Source organism: Micropterus salmoides, unplaced genomic scaffold (genome assembly GCF_014851395.1).
Source record: "Micropterus salmoides isolate LMB-PRFRI ecotype aquatic unplaced genomic scaffold, ASM1485139v1 Ms_hic_scaffold_14, whole genome shotgun sequence".
Lineage (NCBI taxonomy): Eukaryota > Metazoa > Chordata > Actinopteri > Centrarchiformes > Centrarchidae > Micropterus > Micropterus salmoides.
The window spans coordinates 21,578,730-21,593,559 of NW_024040485.1; the positions used below are offsets into that span (position 1 = coordinate 21,578,730).

Sequence of the window (14,830 nt, forward strand, 5' to 3'; positions counted from 1 at the left end):
CGGGAGTGTGGCTGGAAATTTTGGATCACTGCTTTGAGGGATTTGGAACTGGCAGGCAGGCAGAGCAGGTGATCTGGAGACAGGCAGAGAGAAGTTAGTAAAAGCAAACTTGTTACTACATTAACAGGCATAAGGCTAGATGCTAAGGTAAGAACTCCGGTACATGACTTAACAATTCGGCAGGGAATGGAAGTCTGGTGTCTCCTTAAGAGGTACTGATGGCTGATCAGGAACAGGTGCGTGATTACCAGCAAGTGCCAACTCAGGAACCCAGACGCACCCAGGATTCAAAAAACTGAGAGAAGAAAAAACAGAACAAAAACACACCAAGCATACCTCACTCACCCAAAGGAAATAAACAAATCAAAACACACTCACTCAGTCCCAAACTCAGGTGAGAGATGCAGGGTTCATGACATAGGCTCGTGCATCGATGAAGAATGCAGCTGTGAGCCCTGAAAACCTGCTGAGCTCGTGTCCTGATGGTGAATTATTAAGACATAAACTGATAAACTGACTGTCATCAAATAGTAGGAAATAATGTCAAATATAGCTTTTTTTTTTCTTTCGCAAAAGTTAGTGAAGAGCAAATCTACTTAATAGGTAGGTAACTGTTGGCTTGTTTCTTCTTCCCCCAAGGGGCCAAACAATCAGTTATTGCAGGTTGGGGTAAGTCTTTAAGAGAGGCATGTAGTTATTATGCTTAACATGACATATAGCCAATGACTAAGTGAGTGTCTGTCATCTCTTTTATTTTTTTTTTATAGTTTGCCATAGCTAGCATCAGTTAGATAAACAACTTTCCTGTGGGCTCAATATAAAATAAACCAATCAGGCTTCACCCCAAACCGAAAATGCCAGTCCAGTGACATTTTTTTGCTTCTTCAACAGTATCTTATCAGTTTCTCTTTCAGGGTGTTTATTGTTTTAAAAGTAAAAAAAAATGTGATATGATATATCAACATGACAGTGACTTCCCTACATAACTTGAGATGATCATTATGCACTTGCCAGTAGGCTATTTGCAACTTAGTTTTAGATATTAAAAATCACAATGAGCAATGATCGCAGTCAGCAGCGTAGAGAGGGCAGTGGGCCAACAAGCGAGAATTCATTTTAGCAGTTGCAGGACAAATTATTGGTCTGAGCAATGTTTGGAGATTTCCCTATCTGTGCTTCAAAAATGGAGGAGGTAAGCTCATGACTTATTAACTACTTAGGAAAACTATTCTATTTTATCATCAGAGGTGCAAAGTCGTTACTGTCCTTGAGTAGTTTTTTTCCGTATTTCAGGTATTGCGTATTTCAAGTTGTTGCGACTTGTGCTTTCACTTCGTTAAATTTAAAAGCCAAATAACGACTTTTTACTCCTATACATTCTGCACGAGACATCGTTAGGCCACCAAAAAAAAAAGAAAAAAGAAAAGCATGCAGAGCACCTGAGTGGAGCAGTAGTGAAAATAAATAGGCTAAATGACTCTGCGTTAATCTGCGCCCAGTTGATGCGACACCGGAAAATGAAGGGATCTTATTCAAGGCAGTTTTGCGCAGAGGTCCGGTCTTCACTCTCGTGTCAAAGCTGAAAGCGAGGGTTAATGTTTACAACTTTGATGAGAGGATGAAGAGGGACTTTCGTTCTGGGCACAAGTGAACGCGTGAACATGCGCTCAAATGGGTGTGCACGAAATAAAACTGCATTCCAGCAACAATGTTTGGAATCAGTCCAGACATCACACGGATGTGATGGCACTCCTCAGGCGCACATCAATTTAAAACAAGTCAGTGATTCTCTCAGTAAAGGTTCAGTTAAAACTCTGGACTAATGCAAGATGGAAAGCAATGGATTGACTATTAAAGTGTTGATTAGAAGAGCAGAGTGGGTGATATGGATGCACACCATGTCAGTAAATAACAAGCATCACGTATTCAGTGAAGTCATAGCATAGGCCTACATAGTATTTTATATTTGAAAATGTATTAAAGGAAATCTGGGGAAGCCATTATGAATGGGCCTGATGGAACTGATAACAGTCATATCTTGGTGTTACTTGTGTCAGGTGTGACTGTTCATCAGTGGCAAATTGTTTACATGGCTCACAAGTTTAAAACATTTCACCACAACAGCAGAGCAATAATGCAGGCTAATCCCCTGCACAATAGAATAGGGAATATCCACATTTTCTCTTGTGAATCAGTTTTCCTTGTTGTGATTTACTGTAACTTATGCTGTATTCAAACCTGTCTTCAGTGAATTAAAAACCATAGCTCTTTATTAGATCAATAGATTTGTTGTACTTTTTACTTCTGATACTTAAGTACTTTTAAAACCAGGTACTTTTTTACTTTTCCTTGAGTAATATTTTGAACACTGATTATGATGCTCTTGATCGATTAATGTGTTGAATTACTTTCCACAAGGGGTTTTCCTCATCCCATATATTATGTTCTTGTGCACCTGTGGGATCCCTCTGTTCTTTGCGGAGACGTCTTTGGGGCAGTTCAGTCGTGAGGGTGGAATCACATGTTGGAAGAATATATGTCTTCTTGCTAAAGGTTGTTATATTGAGAGTTATTTTTCAGATGTGTAACATTATAACTCAAATGCATTTATTCAAGCAATATTTATAAATCTTATCTTTTATGAGAACTCTGACTCACAATAATGACATATTTTTACCATTAGGTTTGGGCTATGGCACCCAAGTGGCTAATTTTTACTCTTTAGTTCATTACATTGTCATCCTGGCTTGGGCCTTCCTCTACCTCTTCTCTTCCTTCAACGCTGAACTCCCTTGGGGCAGCTGCAACAACACCTGGAACACAGGTACACACACGCAAACACTGAAGTATTTTGCAACCCATTCTCTTTCCGAGGTTGTCAAATACGCACACGTGGTACCCTTTAGAGTCACTATGAGATACACCGGGCTCCCACAAAGCCTTTCTGCCAGAACACACATTAACACATGGTTAACCAATATTAAAAAGTTAGAAATGGTTGCAGTTTGGTCAGGTTTAGGCACCAAAACTACTTGGGTAGGTTTAGAAAATATTATTTTATGGGTTCACATAAGTGTATAACATAAACAAAATATCTAGTTTACGGGCGCTGCTATCTTGTGCTTGTGATGTCATTTGGAGCCAAGGTGTGCACAATAACATATTCCTTAACAGTAACAGTGACTGAAGTTGGAGGCGCAGTAGATAGGTCCCGCCCATACACCCAGCTGACTCAAATGCGAGTAGGGCTCAGCTGTCAGTCACGACATGAAAGCCCCTTTGTATAGCATCAAATAACAAATTAAGCCCAACTTATCAGAAACATGAGCACTTACATCTGTGTCATAAGAACTCCTGTCCGCTAATATAGAGGAGGCAGAGTTTATGACCTATACTGCACCCAGCCACCAGGGGGACATCAAGATGTTTTGTCTTCACCTTTGTGGTAATGTGATGTTGCCCATCTTTGTATACAGTCTATGGTTTGAACCATTTAGCCTATCCAACTCACTGCCGCCGTACGCAGACTTTGTCTTTCTTTATACTACGTCACCGGACTTCCTAAAGCCTTCCTAACAGCCCAGTGCATATCATACAGATGCTAAGGGGTACGTTCTGCATATGAGGCGATGAGGGGCGTGACAAAGTGTCAGTATCAGTATTTGACAACCCAGAAATGAGAACGGGCTGGTTTTTCATATTTTCTTCCTACAGAAAATAGACAGTCTATGACACAGAATTACATAAAGTAATGGTACAGCCTGTGATTTCAATCATTTCTACAATGGATCCTTTTGAGATGTTTTTATGAACCCAGTAGACCATGTTGAGCGATAAAGATTGTTCTTTTTTTAAGATGACTGTTCTGATTATGGGCAAAATGATTCATCAGCTGGTAATATCTTCAATCTGCAATCTCCAGTCAAATAATTTTGGCAGTAAGTTATACAATTAGTCTACAAATAAATCAACACACTGACCAAACAAAATGTTAAAAATTGACAGTTTCTGGCAAACTGTCAAATTGCTAGTTTTAGCAAAGCCAAGCTGTGGGGCTTTAGAGATGACAATGTTTGGTTTCATTCATGCACCTCTCTGTCTGTCTGTCAGCTCAACACTTTGGTCAGAATTGCCTCTTAATTAAATGTCTATTATACATGAATGTTTTCTGCACTGAAACTTATCATTGATGTGGGACATAAACCGTGTTCTGTAAAATTGTTCAAGGAGAAAGGGTTGGATACATATTTTGACCTTAAACAGAGTAGAACATTTCTAATTATACCATCATATGTTAAGGAGAATTGAGGTGATGGGTAGTATCCGCTGGGACCTGGCAGGGTGTCTTCTGCTGAGCTGGTTCATCTGTTTCTTCAGTGTCTGGAAGGGGGTCAAGTGTTCAGGATAGGTTGGTCAGGGAGTCCACATTAATTTATTCGTATGCATACAGCATTTTAAGTATTTCAAAGCGAACCTAATTCTTGTTGCCAGGTGGTGTATTTCACTGCCACTTTCCCCTATGTGATGATGACTGTGCTGCTGGTCCGAGGGGTCACTCTGCCAGGAGCTTTAAATGGTGTTAAATTTTACCTCTACCCTGACCCAGCACGGCTCACTGATACTCAGGTATTGCGGGCATTTAGCACAAATACATTCCTCATTTATCTGCAGGTGTCTTTGTAATGTATGACCTAATAGGTCATTCATAATGGAGACTAAGACAAGTACAGCAGTAAATTAAAAGCAGACATGACAACCACACGTTCAGGAAAGGAAAAACATCAAGGCACTCCGCCTTATTATGATGCCTCCCACTCATGTCTCCCACCGCTTAGGGGTTGAACCATTTATGAAGACTTTAATGTTGTTTGACCCTGATGACATCACTATGTGTCATGAACCCCCGGTCGTGACCCTGACCTTCCTGTTGGGGTGTGTGTGTGTGTGATTGTAGTTTTGAGTACTTTTCCCCTTGGGGCGTTTATGGTGTGCTTGGTGTATTATTGGTTTTTGTCTGTCTCTCTGTGTTCTGCTTCCTCCCTCATGCTCTGGGGCTGCTGGTGGGCGTGGTTGCCTGAGCTCCTGTTGACGCACCTGAGACCCATTTAATCAGCACACCAGTGCCTCAGCCTACAATCAACCCACCTTTAAAGGACCAGCCCAACCTTCCAGTCCCCGCCGGATTGTTGTACCACACAGTATGAACATGCCAGCCTGTTGCCCAGTCTGAACAATCAGCATCTTGTCTGAACCCTTGAATTCATATTAACGTGTTTTTCTGTCTCGACCACAGCATACCTGCCCATGCCTGACTCGGATTCCCTCCTGCGCCACGAAAACCCCTGAGCTCTGGAACCAGGACCACATGCCTCTTGGAACAACCACCCATCCCCAAGCCACACCTGTCTCTCCCTTGTGTTCAATAAATCCTTACACTGCTCATACTCTGGTCTGCGTCTGAGTTTCTGGCCCCGGTCCTGACACTATGACATTATCAGGGTTACTTTCTCAGACTTCAGAAAGCTCCTTGACAGCCACAGAAGACATTATGCAACTGTATTCACAGACTGAGTATCATTACTCATGACTAGTAAACATTTATGTGTAAAAAACAAAAGGTGGAGTGCCCCTTTAATACGAGTATACACTTGTTTTTGTCATGTTGCTTTTATGTTGAGTCTCCAAGATTATTTATTAGCTTATTTTATCTAAGTGAAACATATCAATAAATATTCAATTTATTGAAGTTATATGCTGGATTGTATTTATTGTATTTTAAAGGCACATGTCTTGATGGGAGTGATGTGCAGATACTTTCAATTGATACAGGGCTGAGCCGTACACTATATCTCTGTCAGACAGATAACACGTTTGAGTTCACGTCATAATACATTTAGGGAAACAATACCTTCTATCTGGTTATACAAAATTCTGTTGTGCTGTGACACAGATGAGCGACAGCGGTGAGAATAAAGAGAAAACAATATAGATCAGTAAAAATGAAATGAATTATATCTGCTATTAAATAATTTTTTGTGGATGTTTTAGGTGTGGATGGATGCTGGCAGTCAGATTTTAGCCTCATATTCCCTTTGTGCAGGATGTTTATAAGTTTTAGGAAGCTACAACAAATATAACAACAACTGCTACAAGTATGGAAAACATTTTCTCTGTTCTTATTTGCATTATATCTGCATTATGTATATTGTTTTATCCACATCGCGTTTAATACAGTGCATGTCCTTCTGTTTGCAGAGACACTTTCTTCCTATGCCTGTTGAACAGTTTAACCAGCTTTGTGGCTGGCTTTGTAGTGTTTTCTGTACTTGGCTTCATGGCAAACAAACTGGATGTGGATATTTCTGTAGTTGCGGAGTCAGGTATTGGATTTTTGAATAACTTTTGCACTGAATTTGTTGCTTTAAATTGCTGTAAATTGTGTGATTACTTCTTCAGAATTTTCCTATGAGATGGTCAAAGATGTAGGATTTAGCTTACTACACAATATAACAAACCTGTCATACCAAACAACTAAAACAGAATGAGAACATGCAGTGATTTTAAAATACAATGCAATCAGTGCAAATATCTGCACACAGGTAGCTCCAACATAAACCCAACCTTGGTTGCCACCTGGTGGCCACTTATAAGTAGCAGCATAGCCTACAACGTCTATTGTCCAAATATTTATTTATAAACGTGAGCATTTTACTGCCATGTGTGAACTGATTGATTGCAGGCCCAGGTCTGGCATTCATTGCCTATCCTAGTGCCATAGCCTTGATGCCTTTTCCCCAGCTTTGGGCTTCATTCTTCTTCATCATGATTATCTTGCTTGGGGTGGACAGTCAGGTGAGATTCATCCACAAAATGATCTTTGATAGATGGAATTTAATCTAGGGGTAGAGCATATAAATGATTCTTTCTTTACTAATACCTTTATATGAAAATTAAATTAAGTTGCAATATGAAAACACCATCGTAAAAGAATATAATCTGTGTTATAGTTTGTGTATCTGGAGAGTCTGGTCACATCCATATCAGATATGTTTCCATTCTTCCACATTGGACATAGACATAAACTCCTTCTGCTTGCCATCTGTGTTGGATGTTTCTTTGTTGGCCTTCTGATGGTCACTGAGGTGAGGCATCTGTGTATTGTATTACTGTATTATTATTGTGTATGATTAGGCTAACTAACAAAATAATTTTTGCCATTCTACAGATACTGCTGTGTGTACATCTATCAATTAATTTTTCTCTCTGTAGGGTGGACTTTACATATTTCTGCTATTTGGCTATTACGCCTCCAACGGAATACCCTTAATGTTTTTTGCCATTGTTGAGTCTGTCTGTATAGGATGGGTGTATGGTAAGGATACACATTCTTTAAAGATCAATAATCTATTCAAATGAAAGGGGGTAAAATGAAAGCAAAACCAAGGAGCTGATAAGCTGGAAAGATTCCTGTCTGTTGCAGACAGGAATGTCCAGCTGAGGTGGAGCAGGTGCACAGTTTTAGGTTCCTGGGAATCAGTGTCACAGAAAACTTGTCATGGTCATGTCTTATCTCCACCTGGTTATGAATGCTCAAATTCCCATACCAAGTTTTTAACAATAGAAAAAAATCCTGATTGGAAATAATACAAGCTGGCATGGGATGTGCATGGCCCAGAAAAGGAGGGCTCTGCAGCGGGTGATTAATGGAATATCTTGGTACCCAAAAGAAAGTACCCACCCCAGCCACAGTCTGTTCACCCTGCTGCCGCCTGGCAAGAGATGCAGGAGTTTCTGCTGCGCTACCACCAGACTTCAGAGCAGCTTTTTCCCCCAGGCTGTGAGACTTTTAAATGCATCCCCCTCAATACATACAAAGTTTTTTGCATAGACTGTATATAAGAAGTGGACGTAGTCATCGTAGCGTCACCCCTTGGTTTGTGGACTGCTGTTTTGAAGCCTCAGGTTTGGCCGATCGGCCTGTCAGTGCCAAATCCGTACTGCCTGCCAGATCCATTCTGCACATGCGCAAAAGTGGTTCTGTTATTCAAAGAAGGTTACCGCAAATCTGCCTATTCAAAATGATCCAACTAAATCTTTGAAATCAAGATAACAAAATGTTTTTTTAATCACTGGAGAGTGTTCACTATGATGTAATAGGAATATACTTAAGATATGACCTCAACAGCCCATTTTTAGTTTCCGGTCTATACAGGGCATCTCATATAGACGAGCCCGGTGGCGTCTAATACGCATGCTGAAGGGTACCTATTGCATCAAATACTCTGATCAAATAAAACTTTGTTAGCCTTTCTGAAAGCGTCAGTATTTGACGCCCTGAGATGAGAACAGACAACAACAGGCAGACAGCACGGATTTGATACCTAAAAGGCCACCGCCATGTTGATTTTTTGCAACCAGAGGCCCCGGACGTGACCATATTTGGATGAGACGGTGGAGCTAACGGCCATGTGTGGAGCTTGCTAGCTAGGTGCATCTGTAATTCACGTTAACTGTCATTTTAACAGGGCTCACAATTTTGTCTAGCAAACAACAGTCTTAAACTAAATGTACTCACCAGAGAAAGTGAACAGCCAACTCCTAATAAGCTTTTATTTATATTTAAATTTACACAGTGCCGTGGGTATGAGTCACTCTAGTTGACTTGTCAATCACAGATAATCCTGCCCTGAATCATACTCTGCTTTATGGTCTATTTTCCTCTAAATGGGACCATAATTTACTAAATGAACATCATGTTATATTGAAGAAGACATGAAACTTCAATACCAATAGTTCTTTTTGCAACCAGAAGAGTCGCCCCCTGCTGGCCGTTCGATAAAATATAGGTTTAAGGGACTTTTTTGTTATGTTTTGCTCTGTATTGTTTGTGTGTGCATGTAGCACAAAGGGACTACAAACATACATTTCGTTATCCACCCTTGTGTTTTACGTAAGAGCTGGTGAGGGTAAAATGTCATGTGATTGTAACTTCCACTCAATCCAATACATGAATTCACGTCTGTGAACAGTTTCGTCAAAAATTGACGTTGTTGCAGGGCTTTGCTTCGTATTGAATTACATTGTAAAGGTGTTCGCGATATTGTGTTAAAAGGCAGGGTAGGTAAGTTTGAGATTGAGAGTTTTTTTTATTGTTTACTGACTACAACAACTAACTTCAGCTCTGCTTCAGCCATCAGCTCATCTGTGTCATGTACATTGACCTGGTGTGTAATGTGGACACAGAAGTCCTGTTAGAGAACAACAAACACCTGTTCAATAAAAATATCTAATCATGTTGATGAATGTTCTGTCCAGTTACACCGATCTTTCCAATTTGGGGTTCTAACAACTATATATTTCTTTAAAGGCCAGAATCTGAGGACTGTGAACAAAATCCAGACTACAGTGTTTCCATGCACCACACAAGGCTGACCTTCCAGACCCAGGACAGAGTAACAAACAGTTTGTAGTGTGGCAATGTGGAGCACTTAGACACAGAGTCGTGATACTAAGTTGCTGTTTCTGGAAGATATGCAACTGTTATCCTGATCCACCAGGACAATACAGAGGTTTAATCCTAGCAGGGTGTAAAATGTAATGTCACTAACTGCTACACAAATAATTCCCTCCACTGTGTGGATAAATACCCGTACATTGTTAGTTTTATGCCCAGGAGGGTAGAGAAAATACAAAGAAATTTTTCCCTGTTCTGGATAATATTTTCATTATTTTTTAAATAAAACATTGAAAATGATAAATGCCTTTTCTTTACACTTGCAGCACAAAAAAAATCAAGCAACTACATTTATGTCTTATGTCTGAAATAATGACATCCAAATGTGGTATAACACTTGTTTATTATATACCACTAAAACTACAACCTATATCACAGATATTTTTAAAACATCAATAAAAATAAGTACATACAGGAAGAAAGGGGAGGGAGAGAGAGAGAGAGAGAGCGCAGGAGAGGAACAGAGAAAAAGAGAGGGATGGAAGGAGAGAGGAGCTCAGTGCATCATAGGAAATCCCCCAGCAGTCTAGGCCTATAGCAGCATAACTAAGGGATGGTTCAGGACTAACCTGAGCCAGCCCTAACTATAAGCTTTATCAAAGAGGAAAGTCTTAAGCCTACTCTTAAATGTGGAGATGGTGTCTGCCTCCTGAACCCAAACTGGAACCTGGTTCCACAGGAGAGGAGCTTGATAGCTGAACGCTCTGGCTCCTAGTCTACTTTTGGAGACTCTAGGAACCACAAGTAACCCTGCATTCTGGGAGCGCAGTGCTCTGGTGGGGTAGTAAGGTACTATGAGTTCTTTAAGATAAGATGGTGCCTGACCATTAAGAGCTTTGTAGGTAAGAAGAATGATTTTAAATTCTATTCTGGATTTTACTGGAAGCCAATGCATCTTGTTGAAGTGTGTTAGACTGCGACTCTGCCTCCTGGTCTCAACTCTGGGTTTTCATGGATTTTGTCGACTAATAAACTTGGCCAGATTTCTAGAAATGAGAGCTGCTCCTTCCCAAGTGGGATGGATGCCGTCTCTCCGAATCAGACCAGGTCTTCCCCAGAAAGTCTGCCAATGATCTACAAAGCCGACATCGTTTGCTGGACACCACCTCGACAACCAGCGGCGGAATGACGACATGCGGCTATACATGTCATCACTGGTCAGATTTGGTAGGGGTCCAGAGAAAACTACGGTGTCCGACATTGTTTTTGCATATGTACACACCGACTCAACATTAATCTTAGTGACCTCTGATTGGCGTAACCGGGAGTCATTACCGCCGACGTGAATAACAATCTTACTGTATTTATGTTTATCCTTAGCCAGCAGTTTCAAATAAGACTCAATGTCGCCCGCTCTGGCCCCAGGGATGCACTTAACTATTTCCGCTGTCTTCGCTAACTTCACGTTTATCAAAATGGAGCTGCCAATGATCAGAGTTGGTTTCTCAGCGGGTGTGTCGCTGAGTGGGAAAAATCTGTTAGAAACGTGAACAGGTTGATGGTGCCCTGTGGACTTTGAATGCTTACGACTATTCCTCCTTCGGACAGTCACCCAGCCACCCCTCCTTCCTGGCTGCTCAGGGGATGCTGGGGGACGGCTACCACAGGCTAACTCAGGCCGTTCTGCAGCGACTACCGGGGACTGGCTAGCTACAGTAGCTAAAGACTGATCTACCAAGGTGCGGAGCCGGACTACACTTATTACACGTACCAATACCGCTAAAGGAGGCAGAGGAGTAACTGAACATCTGACACACCGAGCAGGAGAAAGTCGGAGAGAGAGAGGAAGAAGGAGAAGCCATCGTTAGCTACTAAGCTAAAGTCGCTAACGGCTAAGCTAAAGTACTGTAGTGTCAGTTACCAAAACTTTAGAACAACTATGAGATTGAACAGCAGTCACTAAAAGATGGAAAGAACTGTGAGTGCTTAGGCAAAATTACTGTAAGAATAAGTGTTTAGTGGACAGTTGGCTGCTGTAATCTAACAAATGTAACGGTTATTTAGCGAGAGCAGCACAACACGGTACCAACACACAAGCGGAAACGGAAATGAGTCGACACGCTTACCGCAGTACGTCAGCCGTCAGAGTGATAACCTGAGATGGCTCCTAGGCATCTCCTCAGTAGTAGACAACCGGAGGAGGATGGCACTCTGGAGGTCTGCAATGTAACTGTAGTCCTTCTCCACCTTCAATGAGTACAAGCTTCACTAGTTTTTTTCCTTTTTTCTTTTTTATTATTACGTCTTTTTCTGTATAACTTGTCAAGCACTTTGGTCAACTCTGGTTGTTTTTAAATGTGCTTTATAAATAAACTTGACTTGACTCGACTTCCTGGACTTTTTGTTGTAAACCTTGCTGTACCTGATAATACAGAAAGTAGGGTAAGCTTAGTGAAAAGTTTGTAACACCTGACATTGTTCTCTTGTAGAGTAATTAGTAAAATATTTCCACATAAAATGCAATCAATAACAATAAATCTATCTGTATTCCTCATACTGTTTAATATTTTTTGACTCATCACTTATAAATGTATTGAGTAAATGAGTAAATATGAGTAAAATGCACAAGAGTACTCATAATGCAACATACTGAATTGTGTCATCAACTTTTCTCTGGCTGGTCTGTGGACATGGTGGTTGTAGGCCAGCCAGCATGGTCCGATCAGCATATACTGGTGAGAAGCACAGGGTGTTGGAAGACTGCAGGTGACCTGAGAGCGCAGTAGAAATAAAACACAAAGATTTTTTACTTCTGGTAAAATAAGTAATGGCATAACACAAGTTACAGTAAAAGGTTTTCATACAATAGGTTTAGCTACAAACAATGTCAAAACTATTATAGGTTGCTTTTATACCAGAAACACAGATACTTGGGGACCTTTAGCCATCATTGTTTATGTACACTAACGTTGAAATGTCATTCTCAGAACTACAAACACACAGCTACATCATGTCTAAGAGTGTAACATACAGTCAAACACCTGCAGACACAAGATAATCACACAATCAGATTAGATACAAGGTAAAGATAGGTGTAAACATAGTATAATAAACCTAGTAATGGTAAATAACTAAACCGGCGCAGTCTACAACTACATTGTCCTAGCTAACAGCTCACCTACAGCTAGATATAATTCATCATCTCTACTCTGGCTCCTACACCAGCCTGCACTCGTAGCAACCGTTAGCTGTATGCTAAGTAGAAAAACTTTTCAGCCCCTTGATGCTCCTCAGTTGTCAGTCACTATCGTTGAAAAGCCACACAGACATTACCCTCCGGTGAGAGAGCTGACGGGTGCGCCCATGTGGGCAGCTCCAGCAATGTGTCTAAAACTGGTCACAAGAGTGACAGTCAGCAATGAGTGGCTGTGTTTACTGCAGCCCTGAGAAGACTACAGACAACCGATTTTTATACTCGCTTTTTCAGAGCACCTAACTTTTTAATATGTATTGGTGTATAAAGACAGTTTCAACAAATATGACAAAAAGTGTTTTAGAAGCAACTTGCTTACCCTGCCTTTAACCTCTGGAACAAGCCTTTCTGAAATCCCCAGCTCGGCACCTCCAAGAAGACATGAAAGAAATGGCCTAAAATAAATGTCTGTGTCCAAGGTGCTGATCATTACTATGAAAACATTAAGGACATGATTGGCTACCAGCCTTCACCTTATATGAAATATTGCTGGAAATACATCACGCCAGCCGTCTGTACGGTGAGTAAACTATTTGAATTTCCATATTTCAGATATGTGAGGAAATTATTTGTTTAAAATATGTTTTTAACAAAATATTTTGGTGTGAATAATTCTTAACATACAGATATGGATAATACTCGTTGCGGATTATTATTTCTCTTTACAGTGCACTCTGCTAATCTCTTTGATCAAGTTTACACCACTCAAGGGGGTAAAAAGGGGGATATTTTTTGCTATCTCCTCAACTCTCCTTATTCCTCTGTGGGTGCTTTACATTGTGACTATAACACCCGGCACTCTGAGACAGGTAATGTCATGTGAAACCAAAGTGTTGTGGCATGGGAGACACTGAGTTTCCTTCAGAGCTTTTCTTGTCAAACATTTTGTCTTCCTCATTCTTAACTGTCCACTGAGCGAATATATTTTCAAGTCATGTAATTGGTTTACCAATTCCTATTCAACATTTCAGTCTTTGAAGAGCGCCTGCCGGTTTGGTCCAAATAACAGCATGTGAATTAGTTTTGCACTAATAAGGAAATGCTTGAAACACCAAGAGGTTTACTTAAAGCAGAAATTTCAGAAGCAGCAAAAGTGGGTGTATCAAATAACTTTAAAGATGGCTCCATTCAGTTTACAGCAGTATGACTAACACGTTCATGTAAATAGTTACACCTAAAGTTAAAATGTCTGCAGATAAAACAGTTTATGTGACATTTTTTGGTTGTTTCACACAGTCTGAGAATTGTAACCATATGAGCTAAGTGAAAATTATTATATATTTTTGATTACTCTAAATTATTCCTATTAAGCCTGAATAGAATCACCACTCTGCACACAGCATAATAATGTATGAAAAATTCTGAATTTAAATCTTATTAATAGATTATAATTTCTGTTCCCATCCCTCCTCACAGAGGATGAGGGTTTTGTGTTCTCCAACAAACCAGATCAGTGCATCACCAAACAAGACATGTGTGCTTTAAAAGTGAATGAAAGTCCAGTTACATTGGAACAGTGCCCGAATGAAAACACCAACACTGGAATGTGATGACACAGGTGATACCATGTAAGGCAGTGCGGCAGAGGCTCACAACAACACACAATCACTGCTATTTCATTGTTGTGTTTTGTATATATTTATTTTATTTGTGCTGCATGAGTTTAATTAGAGAAAGGATCCACTAAATCTATTATTGGTTGACTGTGTAGACGTATATGTAAATGATAAATGGACTGCATGTATATGGCGTTTTTTAGTCTATTGACTCAAAGCGCTTTACAACATTCACCCATTCACACACACATTCATACATTGATGGCACTGGCTGCCATGCAAGGTGCCAACCTGCTCATCAGGAGCAGTTAGGGGTTCAGTGTCTTGCTCAAGGACACTTGAACACTCTCTCAGGAGGAGCTAGGTATCAAACCAGGAACCTTGAGAGCATTACTAGATGACCACTCTAATTCCTCAGCCATGTCATAAGTGCACTTGGAAGGTGGAAGGTGTATGTTGGTCATTTTGTAGTTGGGTGAGGCAGTCAGGTGATGGGCAAAGGATGGAAATTCTGACAGCCTCTGGTGGATTAGTGGAGAATGACAATGAATGTGTTTGAGGAAGTGG

General features: G+C 40.5%; 1 pseudogene; it reads left to right on the forward strand.

Annotated features, from left to right (window-relative positions):
* The first annotated feature begins 218 nt into the window (after window positions 1–218).
* LOC119902985 lies at window positions 219–14,192 on the forward strand (annotated as a pseudogene).
* Window positions 14,193–14,830: the final 638 nt, after the last annotated feature.